This window comes from Trachypithecus francoisi, unplaced genomic scaffold (genome assembly GCF_009764315.1).
Source record: "Trachypithecus francoisi isolate TF-2019V2 unplaced genomic scaffold, Tfra_2.0 Lachesis_group11, whole genome shotgun sequence".
In the NCBI taxonomy this organism is placed as follows: domain Eukaryota; kingdom Metazoa; phylum Chordata; class Mammalia; order Primates; family Cercopithecidae; genus Trachypithecus; species Trachypithecus francoisi.
The window spans coordinates 10,162,031-10,181,643 of NW_022681456.1; the positions used below are offsets into that span (position 1 = coordinate 10,162,031).

Below are 19,613 nucleotides of genomic sequence, written 5' to 3' on the forward strand. Positions count from 1 at the left end.
TGCGTGTGTGGTGTGTGCATGTGGGGGGGTGTATATGTGAGTGTGTGTGGTGTGTGCATATGGACATGTGTGTATTTATATGTGTATGTGTGGTATGTTGTGTGTGTGAGGTGTGTGCATGTGTGTGGCATGTATATATGCCTGTGTGTGCCTGCGGGGTATGTGAGAGTGTGTGCAGTGAGTGTGAATGTGGCATTTGTATTTGGGCATCTTTAGCTTTTCATTCTGTTTCTCCCCATTTTCTGCTTCAATTCCCAGAGCAGGGCTCAGCAAACTCCTTAACCCATATCTGCACTGGGATCTTAAATCCACGTCACAGACACTTTCCCAGGTCTCATCTGATTTAACAGTTTGCAACCACCCTAGAAGTCCTTGGTGTTGTTCCCATTTTACAGGAAAGCAAACCGAGTCTCAGAGGGTTGAGTAGCCTGCCACCTGTGAAGGCAGAACCAGAACTTGGATCCCTGGCTCTTTCACTCCTTTACTCCCTCCTCCCTCTCCCTCACTCATTAGTTATACATGCAACCTGCTCTGCACCAGGCACGGCTGCTGAGCTCTTGGCCTGAAGACTATATTCAGCCCTTGTCTTTCAGTGGGAGCCCCATATGGGAGGAGGCTGAGGAGGTTGGGTGAGGAGAGCTGGGGGATGCTCACTCTCCCTGCACTCCATGGCCACCCACCTTAGTTGTCTAAGAAGAGAAAAGGAAGGAAGTAGTGAGAGGAAGGAGCAGGCAGCCTGGGGCTGAGCCGGAGGAGAGCCCCCTGCATCTGCCCTACCAGTCACTTGCCCCAGGGCTTCCACCCAGAGTGCATGAGGCCACTCTACACTGTGGAAATCCGGGTCACTCTGATCCTGATCCACTGTTATTCTGCTATAGGAGCAGAGCGTCTGTCTCCCTTCCTTTTAAAAATTGCTACATCCTATATCATCAGAAAGATAGTCTGCATCGTGGGGTCTACGTGTTTTAGGCTGAGGATTTCAGCATTGGTGGCTCAGGGTAGTAGGAACAGTACTGCACATGAGGAGATATGTGCCTCAGTTTCCTCATCTGTAACCTGGAGATAACACTGTCTACTTCACGTATCTCAACCCAGAGAACAGGTGTGACGTGCTTGGAGATGAACCACCTGTGTGGGCAGTGGCAAATGGTAGGCTGTTGTTAGAGATCAGGCATTCCCGTAACTTACTCTTCAATAGGTCAGGAGTGTTTATGCCCAGAGATGCACACAGAGAGTAGGAGGGGCACAGATGCAAGGCAGGTGAAACGAAAAGGAAGCAATTGCTGCTTTTGGGCAGAGTGTAGAGGGGAGTTCTTGTGTTAGTTTTGCAATTTTTCCGTAGCTTAGAGCCTATATGGAAAATGAAATATAGAAAAAAGGATTCATTCATTTAAGAACTCTTCCTAAGAGGTTGACAGAATATTGATGTAACAAACAGCAGAGGGTTTGTACCTTAATGACCCATGAGAAGCCAAGTGAATAAAACGGAAGCTCCATCCTCATGGAAGCTGGAGACAGCTGGTCATCCCTGAAGGGGACAGGGAGCTCTGGGGAGGCGGGCAGGCGATGGAATCACACCAGCCAAACTCTCAAGAAGCAGGGCTCTCCCTAAACACCAGGCTTCAGAAATCAGGCTTCTTCCCTGATCCCTGTTGGAGCTCCGGATTCTGACTTGGATGACTTCCCCAGGGCCCTTGCCAGGTGGCCAGAGCCTCTTCTTCCAGAGCTCCAGGTGAGGGAAAGTTGTATCTTATGATGGTTTCCTGACTCGGTGCTGGTTTTATTTGGTCCAACGTGCAGTTGCAGGTTTACCCAGTAGGTCAGCTTTGTGCCCCTCTCTGCTGCCGCTGGCATCCTGAAAGCCCCTTTCAGATGAATGTTTAACTTCAAACCCTTGAGCACCTGTTGACAGGGAGCACTAGACCTGGAGTCCAAGAGTCTGGGGTCCCATCTCTGCCCCAGTGGACCTCTCTGAGCCCTGACTGTCTTCCTGACAAAGCCAGGTTTGGTGGAAATGAATGAACGAGGGACTTGAACATGCTCTGTTACTGTGCAAATGGTAGGTGTGTCTTGGGAGAAGATAGGATGGAGACAATTGCCGGCCTTAACTTGCTGTCTACTTTGTGCCTCAGTTTCCCCACCTTGTTGCCTAGTGACAGGAATTTTCCTCATCAAGTCCCCATCACCTTTCTCTAAGCAAGACTATGCTCAGGGGCTGGAGGGGAGGGGAGAATGCAAGTTAGAAGACCTTGTCCCTGTCCTCTGTCTGCCATCAGCCTGGTTATAAGATCTTGGAGAATTCCTTTGGCCTCTCAGAGCCTCAGTTTCCTGATGTGCACAGCAGGGTTAGCAATGGGTGCCCTCAGGAGAATGGGAAGGACAAAGTGTGCCCAGCACTTTGTTTCATGCCAGCGTCCTCACTTTTCCCATCACCCTGTGCCCTTCTAAAGCACTTCACAGCTTTCTAGGCGTGGGCACACCATTATCACAGCCTGTGGCTGTGAACAGTCTTTGTCAAGCCTGTGCAGACAGGGAATGGGGAATGGGTAAATTTAAAACACTCCTTCCGCCTGACTTCATTTGCCTGCTGGGCCTGTGCTAATTGCATGGCTGAAGTCCCTTTTCTAGGACTTTAGTTTCCTGAGATGGAAAGGATTGGGACTGGGCTGCTCTAGGACCTTCCTCAGCTGGTAGGAAGAGCAAAACTTGGTAGTCATATAGGCTCGGGTTTGAGCCCTGGCTGTGTGACCCACAGAAGCTGCTTAATCCCCATTGCACCTCAGTTTCCTATTGTGTGGAATGGGAGTGATGGTCCCTCCATGGGCATTGTGCGAAAATTCAAGAGTCTGTGCTTCTTGCCTGCCTTGTCGCAGGAGTGTGTGAAGTGGATGATTGTCTTGTAGGGCTCTCCTCCAGTGTCAGATTGCTCTGTACCAGAGGCTGTCCTAGGATCAGGGCCAAGCCAACCGCTGCTTTTCGTGCTCCCAAATGTTTGGAGAGCCAGTGCGGTGTCTCAGCCAGCAGAGCTTTCTGTCAGGAGGTGTGATCATTGAGCCATTTGTGCCCTGCCAGCCACCTGAACCCAGAGCCACTCCCTGAGCTGAGCTTGCCTTCAGGGGAAGGTGGGCAGCAGAGTTCTCCAGCTTGCAGGTCTCTCGCTGGCTGTCCTCCACGCCAGGAAGCACAACACATGGTCAGCAGTGTGGCTCATGGAGAGCACAGGGAAAAGATGAGCAGCTCCGTATTTCATGGCTGGAGTTTGGGTATGGCCACAGTGCCAAGGAGGGGCCTCCCCTGGACCCAGACCAGGGGCTGGAAGTTAGGCCTAAGACACCATCTGGCAGCTTCAACTTAGAGGAGAAGAGCCAGCATGCCTGTCCCCCTCTGCTGCCTGCATCCCTCTGCCCACCCTACTCAAGAGTTCAGCCTGTTGCTCCCTCTCAGGCAATAGTGGACACTCGAGGATCCCAAGTCAGACCTGACAGATGAGGACACTGACCCAGACAGACCCAGGGCAGCTTTCCTGAGTCACTTGGAATCACACTGAGCTGGGCCAGCTGGACAGGCTCCTGGAGGCAGAACAGAGTTCAACTCCCTGTCTCTGCTGACCTCCTCCCCTGTATCCCCCCATTTGCAGCTAGGAAGGGCTGAGCTAGTGACTCGGTGACATCCCTTCCATGCAGCCCCAACATGAGTCACACGTCATGGCATTCTCTGGGTTGGGCAGATGCACAAAGGGGCATGTTGATGCGGGGCCCTTAGGGCTGCCCCACAACTAGCCTGGGCTGAAGAACCGGTTGGTCCTGTGGGGTGATTTAGAAGGCATGGGGGGCAGGCCTAAGCTCCCAAGCTCCTCCTTGGAAGAGGCCTGGCCTGTGTAAGCTGTGACTGCCTGGCTTGAGGAAGTGGCATACCGAGGAGCCTCCTGTCCCATGGGGGGCCCATCCCGTGGGCAGCTCTGCTCCTCAGGGCAGCCAGTGGAGCTGGGAGGGGGCACGATGCCTGCTTCCCAGACTCAGCGCCTGTCACATTCCTCTGGGCTGCCCAGCTGGGACCTGCTCCAGCTCCCAGGCCCTTGTTACCACTACTTGATGTGAGCTTCTGTGTGCAGCCTGATAGCTTTCAGGGCCCAGTCCCTGCTCCCCACAGTGGACATGGGCTTAGGGCATGACTTAAGCCCCAAGAGCAGTGAACAGAGCTGGGCAAGGGACCAGGGCATGGTGACCTCTCGCCCCAGGCTCAAGGCTAGTAGAACCTCTGGACTCACCTGTCCCTGGACTCTATCTATCAGCAGACTCTCCTGGCTGGGTCTTGCCACCCTGGGGACTCTTAGCTACTTGCCAGTCACTCAGTGAGCCCCTGCTTCTCATGTGAGCCCCAGATGCAGAGCCCCACTGCTGGGCAGCTTCCCGAGTGCATTGCATCTGGCTTTTCACTGTGGCCTTGGTAAACAGTCAGGGCAGATGACCAGAATCTGTTCCAGGAAGGCACCTGGAAGTTGGATCACCTGCCCAAGATCAGATAACTGTTCTGGGACAGAGTTTGGAATTAAAATCTTTTTTTTTTTTTTTTTTGAGACGGAGTCTCGCTCTGTCGCCCAGGCTGGAGTGCAGTGGCGCGATCTCGGCTCACTGCAAGCTCCGCCTCCCGAGTTCACGCCATTCTCCTGCCTCAGCCTCCTGAGTAGCTGGGACTACAGGCGCCCGCCACCTCGCCCGGCTAATTTTTTGTATTTTTAGTAGAGATGGGTTTCACCATGGTCTCGATCTCCTGACCTTGTGATCCGCCCGTCTCGGCCTCCCAAAGTGCTGGGATTACAGGCGTGAGCCACCACGCCCAGCCTAAAATCTTTTATCTCACAAATATTTGCTGGGTACCTACCTTTATTAAGCAACTGCTGTGGCCGAGCCCTAGGGACACAACTTTGAACGAGGCTCGGGCCCTGAGCGCCAAGACAAACATGCGGCTATAGTACAGTTTGATAAACACCGAAAGGAAAGTGGGTGCAAGGTGCCTGGGGGGCTAACTCAGCCCACGGGACTTGGGAAGGCTTCCGGGGGCCTGAACGGCGAGGAAGCTTCACCTGGGGAAAGGGCTGTTTGAGCACAGAGGACTCTGGCCATCTGATTCCAGGCCTATGGGGACCCCAGCAAGCCCAGAAGAGGTGTGGACTCTGGCCTTGGCTTTACTACGTGGCCTGCAGCAATCCCTGTCCTGTCTCCAGTCTGTCTGTCTATCTGCAAGGGAGATTGTACCAGGCCACGTGTTTTCATTCTCTGGAGGGTTTCCTGATAACCTCAGGAGATGTGTTTAAAATGCAGGTTCCGGGGCCTGTCACACAGAGGTTCTGATTTAGCAGGTCTGGGAGCAGGGCACAGGAATCTGCATTTCCCCCCCCCTTTTTTTTTTTTTTAGAGAGAGGGTCTTACTCTGTTGTCCAGGCTAGAGTGCGGTAGTGCAGTCGTAGCTCATTGCAGCCTCCTGGGCTCAAGCCATCCTCCTACCTCAATCCCCTGAGTAGCTACTTCTACAGGCACGATCCACCACTTCTGGCTAATTTTTAATTTTTTTGTATAGATGGTGGCTCACCATGTTGCCCAGGCTAGTCTCAAACTCCTGGTCTTAAGCGATCCTCCCACCTCAGCCTCCCAAAGTGCTGGGATTATAGGTGTGAGCCACTATACCTGGCCCTGGAATCTGCATTTTAAACAATCTCACTAGGTGTTTCTAAAGCAGCTCATCCCTATACTTCAGTTTGAGAAAAGCTGGACTCAACCATCTTGGCTCTGACATTATCAGTCCTACAATGGTCCCAACCATGTCCCTTGATGTGGGCAGAGCCTATGCTGTTGGGATGGTGGAGGTGCCTGGGGTTTGCAAATGTTGGAGCTCTCTGAGATCCCAAACTCTGCAGAATCTCAGAGAAACCATTGGTCTTAGTCCTAAAGCTTCCAAAAGTCTTGGCCAGCTCCCTCAGCTCCCCATTATGGGAGGGCCTCCAAAAGTGGAGACAGCTAGGAGATGCTGAGCCCCTTGGGGATAGGGGGGTGTTAAGTATTTCTCAGGTCTCGCTTCAAGCATTTCTGATCAGAAATACCTGCAATCCCTGGGTTACTTCTTAAGGCTGTCTGCTTAGGGCTGGTGTGCCCAAGGATTATTATTAGTTAGTTAGTTAGTTAGTTAGTTAGTTAGTTAGTTTTTGAGATGGAGTCTCACTCTATTGCCCAGGCTGGAGTGCAGTGATGCAATCTTGGCTCACTGTAACCTCCGCTTCCCAGGTTCAAGTGATTCTTCTGCCTCAGCTTCCTGAGTAGCTGGGATTACAGGCATGCGCCACTATGCCTGGCTAATTTTTGTAATTTTTAGTAGAGACAGGGTTTTACCATGTTGGCCAGGCTGGTCTGGAGCTCCTGACCTCAAGTGATTCAGCCACCTCAGCCTCCCAAAGTGCTGGGATTACAGGCGTGAGCTACTGTGGCCGGCTGTGCCCGAGGATTTTTAGCAAAGCTGAGCTGGCCTGACCTGACGTGGGGGCCTAGAAAAAGCTGTTTGGGGGAGGTGGAGAAAGCGGGGAGGCTGGGCAGGGGGAGGCCGGTGCATTCTGAGCCACATGACTACTTCCCCTCAAGTGTCTTAAGAGCCTGGATGCAGACGGGCTTCTCACCGTTGACTCCTCACGTGCCCTGAGCTAATTGGGCTGCAGTCCTGCTAACAGCCTGGTGACAGGCTGGCTCAGTCCTGCCCAGACGCTAGTGTCACCCTCCCAGCCAGAAGGCCCATTGGTTCTTCTCCTGCAGGGTGCCCGGAGCAAGGGACACTAGCTGACCTATATGTGGTCAACTCAGAGTATGTCCTGTTTCCTAATGCCACAAACCCAATGTACTGGTTTCCTGGGGCTGCCGTCATAAATGACCACAAACTGCATAGTCTAAACAGCAGAAATTTATTCTCTCACAGTTCTGGAGGCCAGAAGTCTCACATCAAGATGTCAGCAGGGCCACACTCCCTCTGAGGGCTCTAAGGAGAATCCTTCCTTGCCTCTTGCAGCTTCTGGTGGCCCCAAGTGTTCTTTGACTTGTGGCTGCATCGCTGCAGTCTCTGCCTCTGCCTTCACATGGCCTTGTGTCCTCTCCTCCTTTTTTTTTTTTTTTTTTTTTGAGACGGAGTTTCTCTCTTGTCACCCAGGCTGGAGTGCAGTGCAGTGGCACTATCTCAGCTCATTGCAACCTCCGCCTTCTGGGTTCAAGCAATTCTCCTGCCTCAGCCTCCTGAGTAGTTGGGATTACAGGCACATGCAACCACGCCCAGCTAATTTTTGTGTTTTTGGTAGAAACGGGGTTTCCTCATGTTGCCCATGCTGGTCTCGAACTCCTGACCTCAGGTGTTCAGCCACCTTGGCCTTCCAAAGTGCTGTGATTACAGGCATGAGCCATCATACCTGGCCATGGCTGTAGACTCTCTCCTCTTTTTATAAGAACACCAGTCATTGGGTTTTGAGCCCATCCTCAATCCAGTATGATTTCATCTAGAAATCCTTCACTAATCATATCCACAGAGACCCTATTTCCAAATAAGGTCATGTTCTGAGGCTCTAGTTAGATGTGAATTTGGGGAGGGGGCTGCACTATTCCCCTTGCACCCAGCAGGCGAATGTCACCAGATAAAGGGCAAACCTGCTACACCAGCCGGGGAGGGTGGCCTGGCAGTAGGTCCCAGGAAACACACCCAGGGCTTTTAGCAGCCTTAGGCCCTGTCATCAGCAGGGGCAACTTTGCCTCCATGAATAGAATCAGAGAGCCCAGAGCAGCAGAGGGGGCCCAGTGGGCAGCCACTGTGGAGAGGGTGTACTAGTCAGACACGTATTTTAAGGTGTCCTGCAGGAGAAAGGCTGCATGTGGCTCCAAAAAGTCAATCAAGACCCCAGGTTGAGTCCCAGGGGGGCAAACTCTGTTCAGTATAGGAAATTTCTATAATAGCCATACCTTGTAGCCTATCCCAGGGGGTGGTTAAGCCCCTCTCACAGGGTGGGCTTTGCAGAGAGGAGTCCATCTTTCTCCCAGCTGTCAGTCTGTGCTTGTCTCAGAGGTTCATGCCCCCAGCCCCAACAGCTGTGGGGTGAGGTCAGGGACTCACTCCCCAAAGGCAGTGGGGATGATGGTGGCATACATAGCCAGACCCCTGCTCTTGCTCCTGGCTGGCTTATGGGTTTGTGAGTTGTGGGGAGTACCCACAATGCTTAGTCTTTAGGGCTCCTCACCTTCTGCCCCTGCCTGCACCAGCCCACTCCATCTGTTTCCCAGCTGGGTCTTCTCTCATCAGGCCCTTCCCTCGCTCGGTCTTGACACTTGTCCTCCTTCCTAGCCAGTTTCTCTGCCTGCGTCCAGCCCTGGCTCCCTGAGCTCCTCTCGAACACATCACTGGGCACGTGGTCCAGTGGCCATCTCAACACTTGGCACCTGCAAGAGCTTTCTTCTCCTTCTGCTGGCCCATCACAGATGAGATGCACTGACACCTCAGCTGTGAAGGTGACATCGGTCTACACACACACACGCGCGCGCGCGTGCATACAGGGCTGGATACAACAAGGGACAAGGCTTAGGTCTGCTGTAGACCTTGGGCGAGTCTCTGCCCCATGTCTCCAGCGGTTAATGAAAGACAATGTTGCTCTGGGAAGCACTTCCTGCATCTGACTTCTAGAAGTCTCTGCTGTCCAGGATGACAGAGGATGCCTCTAAATGCAGAAAGTGCTGAGTGTTGCCAGTACCAGTGCCCCTGTGACTGCCTGACCACCATCCATTCCTTCCCATCCTCCTGCTCTGAGAACCAACAGACCACCTTGGGGATGATGTCCCCTAGGGCTCCCAGGCTGGCCCAGGGTGCCTGTTGGGGAGCTGCCTCCTTACCCTCACACCCACAGGCTTTACATACAATTAATCATTTAAAATGAACAGCCCTTCTGAGCCTCCTGACCTCCTGCAAGTCTCACACCAACTTGCCAAAATCCTTTCGATTTTCTGGGCCCCTTGCTTTTACCTGTCAAAAAGACATATCTTCTGGGACAAGGTGTGTCAGCTGCTCCCACGGAGCCTGGTGCCTTGGAAATACCCCATAAATGGTTGTTCCTGTGTTGCGTCCTCCTGCCTCTCCTGCCAGCCCCATTGGTTCCCCATTGACTCCGTCTCCAGTGTCTGCCGTGCACATGCTCTCGGCAGAGCCTTGTGCTGCATTCCTGGCACCATGTGGCTCTCACGCTGCCCCTGCAAAGCAGCAGCTAGGAATGAGCTGAGACCTGCTGCCTGCCCCATGACAGTGACTGGAGGGCTATGGGGAACCCTGGATACCATGGGGGACCTCTTCACCCTTTCCTCTGGTTTTTTGGATGCTCTCGGAGAGCCTTCTGGGTGGCCCCTTGGGCTTGACCTCACAGACGGATGAGGCAGCTGCTCCAGGCTCAGCACTGCAGTTGCACAAGGATGGACAGGGCCTTGTGCAGCCGTCCAGGGGCTTCCAGTGGCTGTGGGTGGCAAGTGCCTGCAGAATGGGGGCTGTAGCTCAGCTGTCCCACTGGGAGGCTCCAAGTAAGGCTCTGAAGGGTGAGCAGGGCATGGCAGGCCCAGGCGGAAGACATCTCAGGTGCCCAGTGCCTCACTATCACCTCATTTAATCCCACTCAACCCTCCAAGGTGGGTGGTGGTACACAAATGGGTACACTGAGGCCTGGAGCAGGTAAAGGACTTGCTCAAAGATAAGGCTTGAATGTGAACGTGGTCTGGTCCCAAAGCTAGTCACTCCCTGTGTCCTGCTGCTTCTGATTCATTGTGGTGTTTGTTTCTCACTAGCTTTTTTTTGCAGGGTGAGGATGATGTGCTTACCCCTACAACCTTCCCTGATTTTCTCCCATTCCTGCTCTTGGATTTGGGACTGTTCAGTGCCTCCTCACTTCCCACCCTGTTGACACAGGGCTGTTGCTGGGCTCGTTTTGTTTTTGACCCAGTCAGCCTGGCAGGGAAGTGGCGGGCTGTGTGCAGAGCTTCCCGAAATAGCCCCAGGCTCCCCGCCAAAGATAGAGGAGCCAGACTGTGCTCCATGGGCTTGGGCCAGTTGAAAGATGACTCAGTTCCCTACTGCCCACAGCTCCCCTGCCCTGTGCCACCCCCCAGCCCAGGTCTTGACGCTCCTGCACATACCTGTGCCCCATGGTGGCTGAGAGGCTCCTGTGGGCTGCAGGCCTTGGGGTGCTGGTTGGGATTGGTTTGGTGTCACCCTGGGCCCAGAATCAGGAGTTCTCATCCCTTCCCTGTTACTGACTTGCCCGATGACCTTGACCAAGTCCCTGGTGCTCTCTTGGCTTCCATTTTGGAATGGGGAGAGTACCTCTGTCTGCCTGCTGGCAGTGTTGCTGGGAGGGTCGAAACAGTGAGCAACGGTCCCAACCCTGGGAAGGCTGGCGATAATGCATAGTGACAAAATGATATCAGTGAGTTATTTCTCCTAGTCCTGAGTGTTTTGAGCGTGGGGACGCAGTTCTTTAGCAGGGCTGATCCTCAGCATCACCATCACAACCACGTCACTATCATCATTATAGTAATAATAGCGGCTGCTGCTGTTGCTTGGGTGTTGTGTGCTGTGTGCTTTACATTCCTTGTCTTTTAATTTATTCCCCCTACTACCCTATGAGGTTTATGTGGTATTGGACCTAGTCTTATAAAATGAAGAACTGAGGCTCAGAGAGTTTAAGTAACTTCCTTAAGACCAAGTGACCAAGGGAGGAGTTGTGATCAGAGCATCGTTCTGATGTCAGAGCCTGAGTTTTGCCTGCAGTGCTGTGACCCCTCCTCCAGGGGTCCCTGCTCTAGGCTTTTCCTTCCAGGCCTGGAGCCTGGTCTCTTGGGGGCTGCTCTTGGCAGCCAGAGCATACAGTAGGTCCCCTCTGCATTCTGAGGAGAGAGCCCTGGTATAGGACAGAGATCCACAAGCGGCTCTGCCTCAAAAGAGAGCCCTGGGGGAGAGGGAGATGTTTCTGGGACTGAAGAGGCCACTCATTTTAGCCCCCTCTTTTAAATATTATGCATTTAAGCAATGTCACAGAACAGAGTCAGCAAGCACTTCCTAAGCACCACTGTGTGCTAAGCCCTGGGGGCTCCTGTGTGCCCCTCACCAAGCCCAAGAGGCCTGTATCACTCAGAATTTGCAGGTGAAGAAATGCAGCCCAGCCAGGGGTGCAGACCATCTGCCCAAGGCCACCCATCTAAGGCCACCGGCTAGGCAGTGGCAGTGCTGGTACTAGAGCCAGGTCTGCCTGGCATACCTGCCCCTCCTCCACACTGCAGAGATGAGGAAGCTCTCAACCACCAAGCACTGCCCTGTTCCTCATTCCTGTCTGCCCTTGCTTGCCCAGGCTCAGGCCTGGAAACACAGGCCTTGCCCTGAGCAGGGGTCAGCGGGCCCTGGAGCAACACAGGTTCCATCAGCAGAGCTGGGCTCTGCGTCCTTGTGGACCTGTGTGCCCGCAGGCCTGTGTTATGAATATATTTATAGGCATTGCTGTTTGTGTGTGTGTGTGCACATTTGCTTTCGTATGTGACTCGTCTCTTTGTACTGTGTTCCCCAAGGTCACAGGGCCTGGTGAGTTTTAGAGGCAGAGCATATGTAATCCCTCATTTGTCCTGCATTGGTAGTGGGATGAAGCAGAGGTGATGTGCAGTTGGTTCACACTGATATGTGGTAAAAACATTGATGTGCAGATCCACAATTCCTTATCCTCAATTCCAAAATCCAGCACACTCTGAAAACCAGACACTTTTTTGTAACTCATTTGGCAGCAAAATTTTGCCTGAACTGAGGTGAGGCTATTTATAGTCCAAGTGAGGCTGTTTATAGCCTTTATGTATTCTATATTCACGTCTTTCACTGCAGAGAGTTCAGTGTATTTATTTATTGGATGCTGCTGAGATATGTAGCTTTACCTGTCTAAAGTTCAGGATATTCTGAAATCCTAGATACATCTGGCCCCAAGAGCAAGAGTGCTGTACTTTTTTTTGCTGGTTGTAAATAGCCTCTGCCCCTGCCCCATCCCCCTTAGTGTCCCTTCCCTGGGATTCCTGGAGCTAAGTGGGCAATGCTGTCCACAGGCACCTCCAGGATTCCCCCAGCCCCACAACCAGCAGCAGTGCCCAGCCGTTAGATATTTTTAGTATTCCCGTGGGCGATAGAACACATCTTGGTTACCAGGCATAGTGTTCTCCATGCTGTCTAACCGCCTCACTGGATGTATTACCACCTCCCTTTACAGATGAGTAAACCAAGGCTCAGTTGCAAGTATCGGATCTAAGGACGGAGAGATGAGAAGTGCAGGCACTGGACCCCAAACTTTCCCTTCTACCCAGCTGCCTGTCTGGGAGGGAGTCTGGGGACTCAGCAATCTGTCTCCCTGGATTTGTTGAAATGGGAGGCAGCAAGCGACAGGGTCCCAGGTGCACCAGAGGGGAGCAGACAGATGCAAGCCAGGCTGCTCCACTTGGCAGGGAGGAGGAGGAGGAGCAGGGGCCCCTTGGCTGCTGCAGGGCCTCCCTAGGAACCTACCGCCTATCTCTACACCGTAGTCCCTGCTTCTCAGAGTCCCTTTGTTAGAATACTTGTGCCTTCCTCCACACCCAACTCCATCTCTTCCCAGCAGCCAGCAGCCCATGGCACTCATAGCTGGGCTCCAGCTGTCAGGTCTTTCTTCCAGAACTCTCTGAAGTCACTGGCATACAGGGAGATGGCATAACTTTGTCCAGACTCTGTTGGCAGCTGTTCTTGGGGACCCTGCTAGCAGCCACCTTCCCCCACAACCTTCAGAAACTCCCTTGGACGCAGGAACTTTGTCAGGGTCTGAAAGCCCCAGGCTTCCCCCTTCTTCTGACTCTCCAGTGTACAAGTTCTTTCCCATTTCCTGTGAGACGCATCATCTTGTGATGACCAATGACTCCCACCATCCACCACATTGGCCCTGGCTCAGAAGCCTTTGGTCTGAGAAGCCTTTTACTCACTGGGACGCCTCCTATCCACTCTGCCCAAGCCATGCCTGACATGCTGTAGTGCAGTGAGAGGGCCTGCTCTTGGACAGTGGAGAGATCTGGGAAAGGGTTATGGCTGTAGTGGTTAGCCGTCCTTGGGTGGTAGGCACATCAGCAGACCTCTCCAGAGCTTGTTTCCTGTTTCCTCATCTGCAGAGTGGGCTTAGGGTTGGCTGCCCTCACAGAGCTGTTGATGAGGATTGGCCTTAGGACTGGCACCCTGCATAGACCATGCCTTGTCATGAGCCCTGATTCCCATTCCACTAGCAAGGCCTTTCTTCCTGTATACCCCTTAAAGGGTCAGAAAGTTTCTCAGAGCTGCCATGAGTGTAAAGACGTCAACTGTGACCTGTTGTGAAGAACTTTGGGTTTAGAGGCAGAGGCTCTGGGCTCCAGTCCCAGCCCTGCCCTATGTAGATGGTGGATGGATACATGGGTGGATGGATCCGTGGATGCATGCATGAATGAATGGCTCAGTAGCTACATGGGTAGATGGATAGGTGGATGCCTGGGTGGAGGGATGCATGGGTAGATGCGAGTAGGGATGTATAGGTGGAAGGATGAGTAAATCAACTCTCTGCCCTTTCCTGGGCCTTAATTTTTCCATCTACCCAATGATAGGGTTGGATTACAAGTTCTTCAGTTTCTGAGGTTTGTGACCCCATCTGTGTCAACCTGGCACTCTTAAGGACTGCTGCCCCCTTAGGTGGTGACCTATAAGGAGGACCATGCCTATACCCAGGGACCCTGGAACCCTCTCTGAGTTCTACCTTCCACCCTGCCTTGGGCCTTCCCAGCTCTGACCTGGTACCCTCCTTGGAGTCTCTGCGCACCTCATCCCTTTCCAATAGGGGTGCAGTTTTCTTCTGGCTCTTTTGTTGACAGAATCACTTGTTTATTTGTGTTGGGGGGGGTCTGTATGTCCTGTGTGCAGTCACTTTCCTCCAGGCCACTCTGCATTCATGCAGGATGAGCTGCTGAGTGAGCACTGGATGGAAGTGTCATGCGCTGGGGGCTTGGCAGAAGGACTGTCACAGGGCCAGGGCGACTTTACTGCCAAGGTGGCTCTTGAGTTAGGTCAGGAGCTAGGTCAGCTCAGTAGGTCAGGATTTCCTGGTGGAGGGGGAGACCCAGGTGATGGCACCCAGATGGGCTGGGTCTCCACAGGTGAGGGTGTCAGTTCGCCAGCCTGTGCAAAGACTTCCAGTGCCAAGGCAAGGAGCTCAGGGGTGCTTTAGTGAACGAAGGTGAATTCTTGAAGGGTTTTAACCAGGAGGTGACCCAGTCAAGTTCTTTCTCCTGCAGTATGCTGGAGCATCTTTGGTTAAAAATACAAAAATAAAGGTCAACACGGAAAACTCACCCTTGATTTGTGCTCTGAGCCCTTGGGGCCTGGGGGTTGATAAAAAGAGCCAGGATGCTAGCTTGCAGAAAAGGGAGTGCTGCCAGTACTTGGAGAAAAAAAGGAAACTGATACTTGGAGTTCTGCCTGACCTTTCTTTCCTCGTTTTTTTTTTTTTTAGGTGAAATTCAATAAGCTTAAACATGTTAAAAGTGCACAATTCAGTGGCATATAGTATGCTCACAAGGTTGTGCAGCCACCATCTCTATCTAGTTCTAAAACATTTCCATCACCCTGAAAGGAACCCCTGTCCCTATGAAGCAGTCACTCCCCATTCCTCCCTCCCCTCAGCTCCTGACCACCATCTATCTGTGTCCTAGCTCTATGGATTTGTCTATTCTGGATGTTTCATAGCCACAGAATCAGGCATACACTGGACACTGGGCCCTTTCTTAGGCTCTGCCTTGTCCCTGCTGTGCTACAAGCTCACCATATATTTCCTGCTCTGTGGCCCTCAGTCCAGTCCTGTGTGTAGCCTGGGTGGAGCTCCCAGCCTCTGACTGTCCAAGAGAGAAGCTCAGATGATATGAAAATGAATCAGTCAAGCTTGTTCTGGGGGAGAAGCGGGTCTCCACCCTTCTGGAGGCATTAGTGGGTGTATGTGGCCAGGTGCTAAAGGGCCAGAAGGTGGTAAAGCTGGGACAGTGCCCCTGACTGCAGAGAGTGCAGACCCAGCCCTGGAAGTGAAGTCACAGAGCCTTGTGGGCATCTGGCTTCCCAGGCAGGTTCCTCCCTGACCTTCTCTGGGCCCTCTGCCCCACGTCTGAGACCTTTTACCAAATTCAGGCTAAGTGGCTCAGTGCTGCTATGGAAAGGGGCAGGGGCTGAGCCACATAGGAGGTGGCTGTGACTCACTGCTCTCCAGTGACCCTTGGAAGAGCCCCCAGAAAAGGTCCCATGCTTGTGAGCACCTCCTCTCTGACTGTTTGGAAACACGTGGGCTCTTCAGCCTGTGATATCCTTGGTTGGCCTTCTCCCTGCCTGGTTCTCTCCCTGCCCAGATGCTGACCTCTGCCCCCACAGCTGTGCCTCCCCTAAGTACTTATGGAGATCTGTAGAACACCTAGCTGTGGGCTTGGCCCTGAAGATGCAGAAATGATGCAGATGCGGGCGCTGCCCTGAGCTTCATGATTTGGGGACTGACAGTGGGAATGGGGTGTGGTGGGAGCTGGGGCTGAGGTGCTCTCAGTGCACCTGGGTACTCAGCTTTGCCCAGAGTAGTCTCGGAGAGCTTCTTAGAGTGAGTGCTGTGTAAGCTGATTCTTAATAGACACTGGAAATTTTCCAGGTGGACCCCGTGGGAAAGAGCTTTTTCCACAAAAGAACCAGCAGGGGTGAACTTGAGCACTTGAGCAAATGCCTCAGGCAACGGTTACCAGCTTCTGCAGCACTTGGGGCCAAAGTGTAAGAGGCAGGTGCTGCTCTTGAGGGCTTTGGAGCTGAGGACCGCAAACAGGGAACAGCAAGAATGACAGTAGGGAACAGCAGGTAGTTGGGAACAGCAAGAATGGTGGAATGAGAGAGGACCTGGAGAGGCTGTGGGTGGGGCACAATGGCTTCCAGTGACATTCTGGGGAGCTGGCAAACACAGTTGGATCTGCATTGGGAAGATGTCCTCTAATGGTTTCTAGAAGGAGGATTTCAGGGGAACCAAACTGGAAGCATGGAGACCAATTAGAAGGCTGTCTCTGACACCCAGAGAGTGCTGGTGAGGGCCAGAATCAAGAGGGATGGAGGCAGAGGGCAAATTAGAGCGAGACATAGCAAGTGTTCTTCCCATGGCTCAGCCATGGGTGACTTGGAATTTTCAGGGAGGGGACCCCATGGTGGCACTGGAGACGGAGACCTGGTGTACATCATGACCGCCTCCCTGGCAGCCCTACAACCTTGGCTGAATTGTCTGATCTCTCCTTGGTTTATCCTTCCGACAAAATGCCCAAAAAGAAGAAGCAAAGAACGTGGGTTTGTAAGTACTTTGAAGAGTAAAAGGTCAGGGGATGAAGGCATAGTTTGTTTTTTGCTGCCTAGTGGCCCAGAGAGGAGGGAGCACCTGTCAGGTATACAGGAGGTGTCCCCGGGACTTGGGGCCCAACTGGCACGGAGGGTCACATTCCAACTTCTGGATCCCTTGGGTCTGCAAAACGGTCCCAGTTCTCCTCTCCAACTCTGAGAGCAGCTGCACCTGATTCCCCCAGGGCCTTGGCTGTACCTCCTCCTCTGTGGTTAATAATTCAGGACGAGCCAGATGGCTCTGCTTTCCCCTTCCTTCTCTCCCATAGCCTCCTAGGGCGTGTTCCTCAGCTAGGGGTGGGCATGGGGGTGGGGAGCCCAGGAGGCTCAGCCACTTGTAACTCAGATGAGCCATCACCACCAGAGCCTACAGCCTCTATGGGCCCTGGGGCTCCAGGTTCTGGCCAGGCACCCCAACTTCAGAATCCATAGGCCCATTGCCTGGGGAAGTGGAGAGAGCCCTGAGAAACCACAGGTCCTGCCTCCCGCCCAGCTTTGATTTCAGATGGGGTCTTGTCTAGGGCACTTTGTAAATACTTATAGGGTAAGGAGACCAATGGTACCGTTTGCACTCTCAAGAACATTCTTTCCTTAGCTCTTCTGTGTTCCTATTAGGAAGAAGTTCTTTTTGTGTTTGAATTAATTTATTAATTTATGTATTTATTTATTGAGATGGAGTTTTGCTTTTGTTGCCCAGGCTGGAATGCAATGGTGTGATCTCGGCTCACCACAACCTACACCTCCCAGGTTCAAGTGATTCTCCTGCCTCAGCCTCCCAAGTAGCTGGGATGACAGGCATGCACCACCATGCCCAGCTAATTTTGTATTTTTAGTAGAGATGGGGTTTCTTCATGTTGGTCAGGCTGGTCTTGAACTCCCTACCTCAGGTGATCCACCCGCCTCGGCCTCTCAAAATGCTGGGATTATAGGCATGAGCCACCACGTCTGGCCTGAATTTAGATTTTTTACCCGAAGTTGCCCTGAAGATATGCTCACCGGTTAGGAAGGAATTCTCACATACGTTCAGACGCGCTTTTCTCTTTCACATTTGGGATCTGAGGCTTCTGAGTAGCAGATCAGTGGCCTCTACTCCAGTTCACACCTGCTTGGTTCCCATTCAAGGCCAGGGACTAGACCTCAGTGAACTGCCATCTCCTGGGTCTGCAAAGTCCTGCAGAGACCTGCAGGGTGTCCCCATTCTCTGTGATTCTTAGCACCCATCTTGATAGGATCTTGGGCACAGGACCCCTGATTGGGCTGGGTATGGAGAGAGCCAGGCCCTGATACTATCCCAGCCCCTGGCCCGGGACCTCCTGGGAGAGGACAGGGACAGTGTCCAGTGTCACCCAGTGCAGGGACAGCCTTTCTTTGTCAACCCAGGAGGGCTTGTTAGAAGAGGAGGGCTGGACAGCTCAGCTCTTTCCCACCTGGGGTCCGGCAGCAGGAGGCCACTTCTGGCTCTGGGCCTCCTGGAGTTGGCAAGAGCTGCTGACCAAGAACCCGACCCAGGCCCATGAAGGCAGCGTCCAGGGCGAGCCAGCACAGTGGCCATCCACATACCTGTATGCTCAGGTGAAGCCGCCACAGTGAGAAGCTGGTGCAGAACATTTTGGGGCAGCTCTAAATAGAAATTTGTCTCCCAGGCAACATGGACATGAGACATCAGCCTACACGCCTCTATGTAGGCTCCCAGACTGCCTAAAAGCTCGGGCTAAGTTCTCCAGAGCGCTCAGGTGATAGCTCTTCTTCTCAGACGAGTACACTGAGGCCACTGTCATGTCAGACATGTAAGTGGCCAAGCTTGGCCTGATGCTGCAGCCACTTTCCACTGACCCACAGCTGTGACTCATCACCACTGCCTTGACATCAGGGCCAGAGCCTGGAACGCAAGCTGCAGGGCCCATCAGAATGAACTGCCCAGGTGGGCTTGGGACTGGGCAGTATTCTAAGATCCAGGTGAAGCAGAGGTGAGATTAACACCACAGGAAAGAACCCCAGGGAGAGGCGGAGGCAGGACATTGGCTGGTGGAGTGTGAACACATCTTAAAAAGGTGCCACTCTATTTGTTTTCATCGTGCTTTCATTAACATCTTGTAAGTGTGTGTGTGTGTGTGTGTGTGTGTGTGTCTTCAGACTATCATATTAGTATATCGGGGATGCTTTTATGGAGGGGGCTTGTGGGGAATCACCGTTCCCTCTATCCTGTATGCTTCTGCTGGCGAAGGGAGCAAGATGCGGATGGCTTAAGAGAGCCTGGCAAGAAGAATTCTCACCCAGAATCTGCTGAAAGGATCTTGTTTTGAAGCTGAATGGAAGATCCCATAGCCCGAGCTACCCTCACAGTGGTCCAGAAGCATGTGAATCTGAGCCAAGTCTACTGATGTGTGATTAATTTACAAATAGACGTGCAGAGCAGAACGGTGTGTACACAGGAGCCTGCTGTTCCTACAAAGCTGCATCAAGATGTCACTGAGTTGGGTTTTATTTTAGTTCCAAGTATTGTATCTGTTTAGCACCCAGTCAGCATGGTGCCGTGTGCACGCTGGGCAGGCTGAGCTAGTGGCGTTTACTGCTTCCTACACAGGAGAAGCCTTTGAGGTAGTTCCAAGCCCCATGTGCTGGGCCCAGAGCAACTCCCCAGATTCACAGAAAGCTCATATTTCACGGGTGGTCATTTTGCAGAAAGAGTCTGTACATGATGAAAGGGTGGCACATTGGGAACACTGGACTTTATGTCGAGCTGCATCTGCCCTTTACCCCAACCAGCTGCAGTGTCTTTCCCCTGACCAGATTCACACCACGTCTTCTGTGGACTCGGAGGACAGACTTTGAGACTTCAGAACCATCATACAAAGAAAAAACACCTTAACTTATTTGGAGTTTTCAACCATTTTTTGACCTTAGGGTAAAGTGAAATGTACCTTTTCTTTTTTTTTGAGATGGAGTTTTGCTCTCTCACCCAGGCTGGAGCGCTGTGGTGTGATCTCAGCTCACTTCAACCTCTGCCTCCTGGATTCAAGTGATTCTCCTGCCTCAGCCTCCTGAGTAGCTGGGATGACAAGCGTACCCCACTATGCCAGGCTAATTTTTGTATTTTTAGTAGAGATGGGTTTTCACTGTGTTGTCCAGGCTGGTCTTAAACT

General features: G+C 52.6%; 1 protein-coding gene across 19 annotated transcripts in view; it reads left to right on the plus strand.

The window, feature by feature from the left end:
• PITPNM2 (phosphatidylinositol transfer protein membrane associated 2) overlaps window positions 1-19,613 on the plus strand; it is a 171,966-nt gene that overhangs the window by 79,133 nt on the left and 73,220 nt on the right. The gene's annotated exons all lie outside the window — the stretch shown is intronic.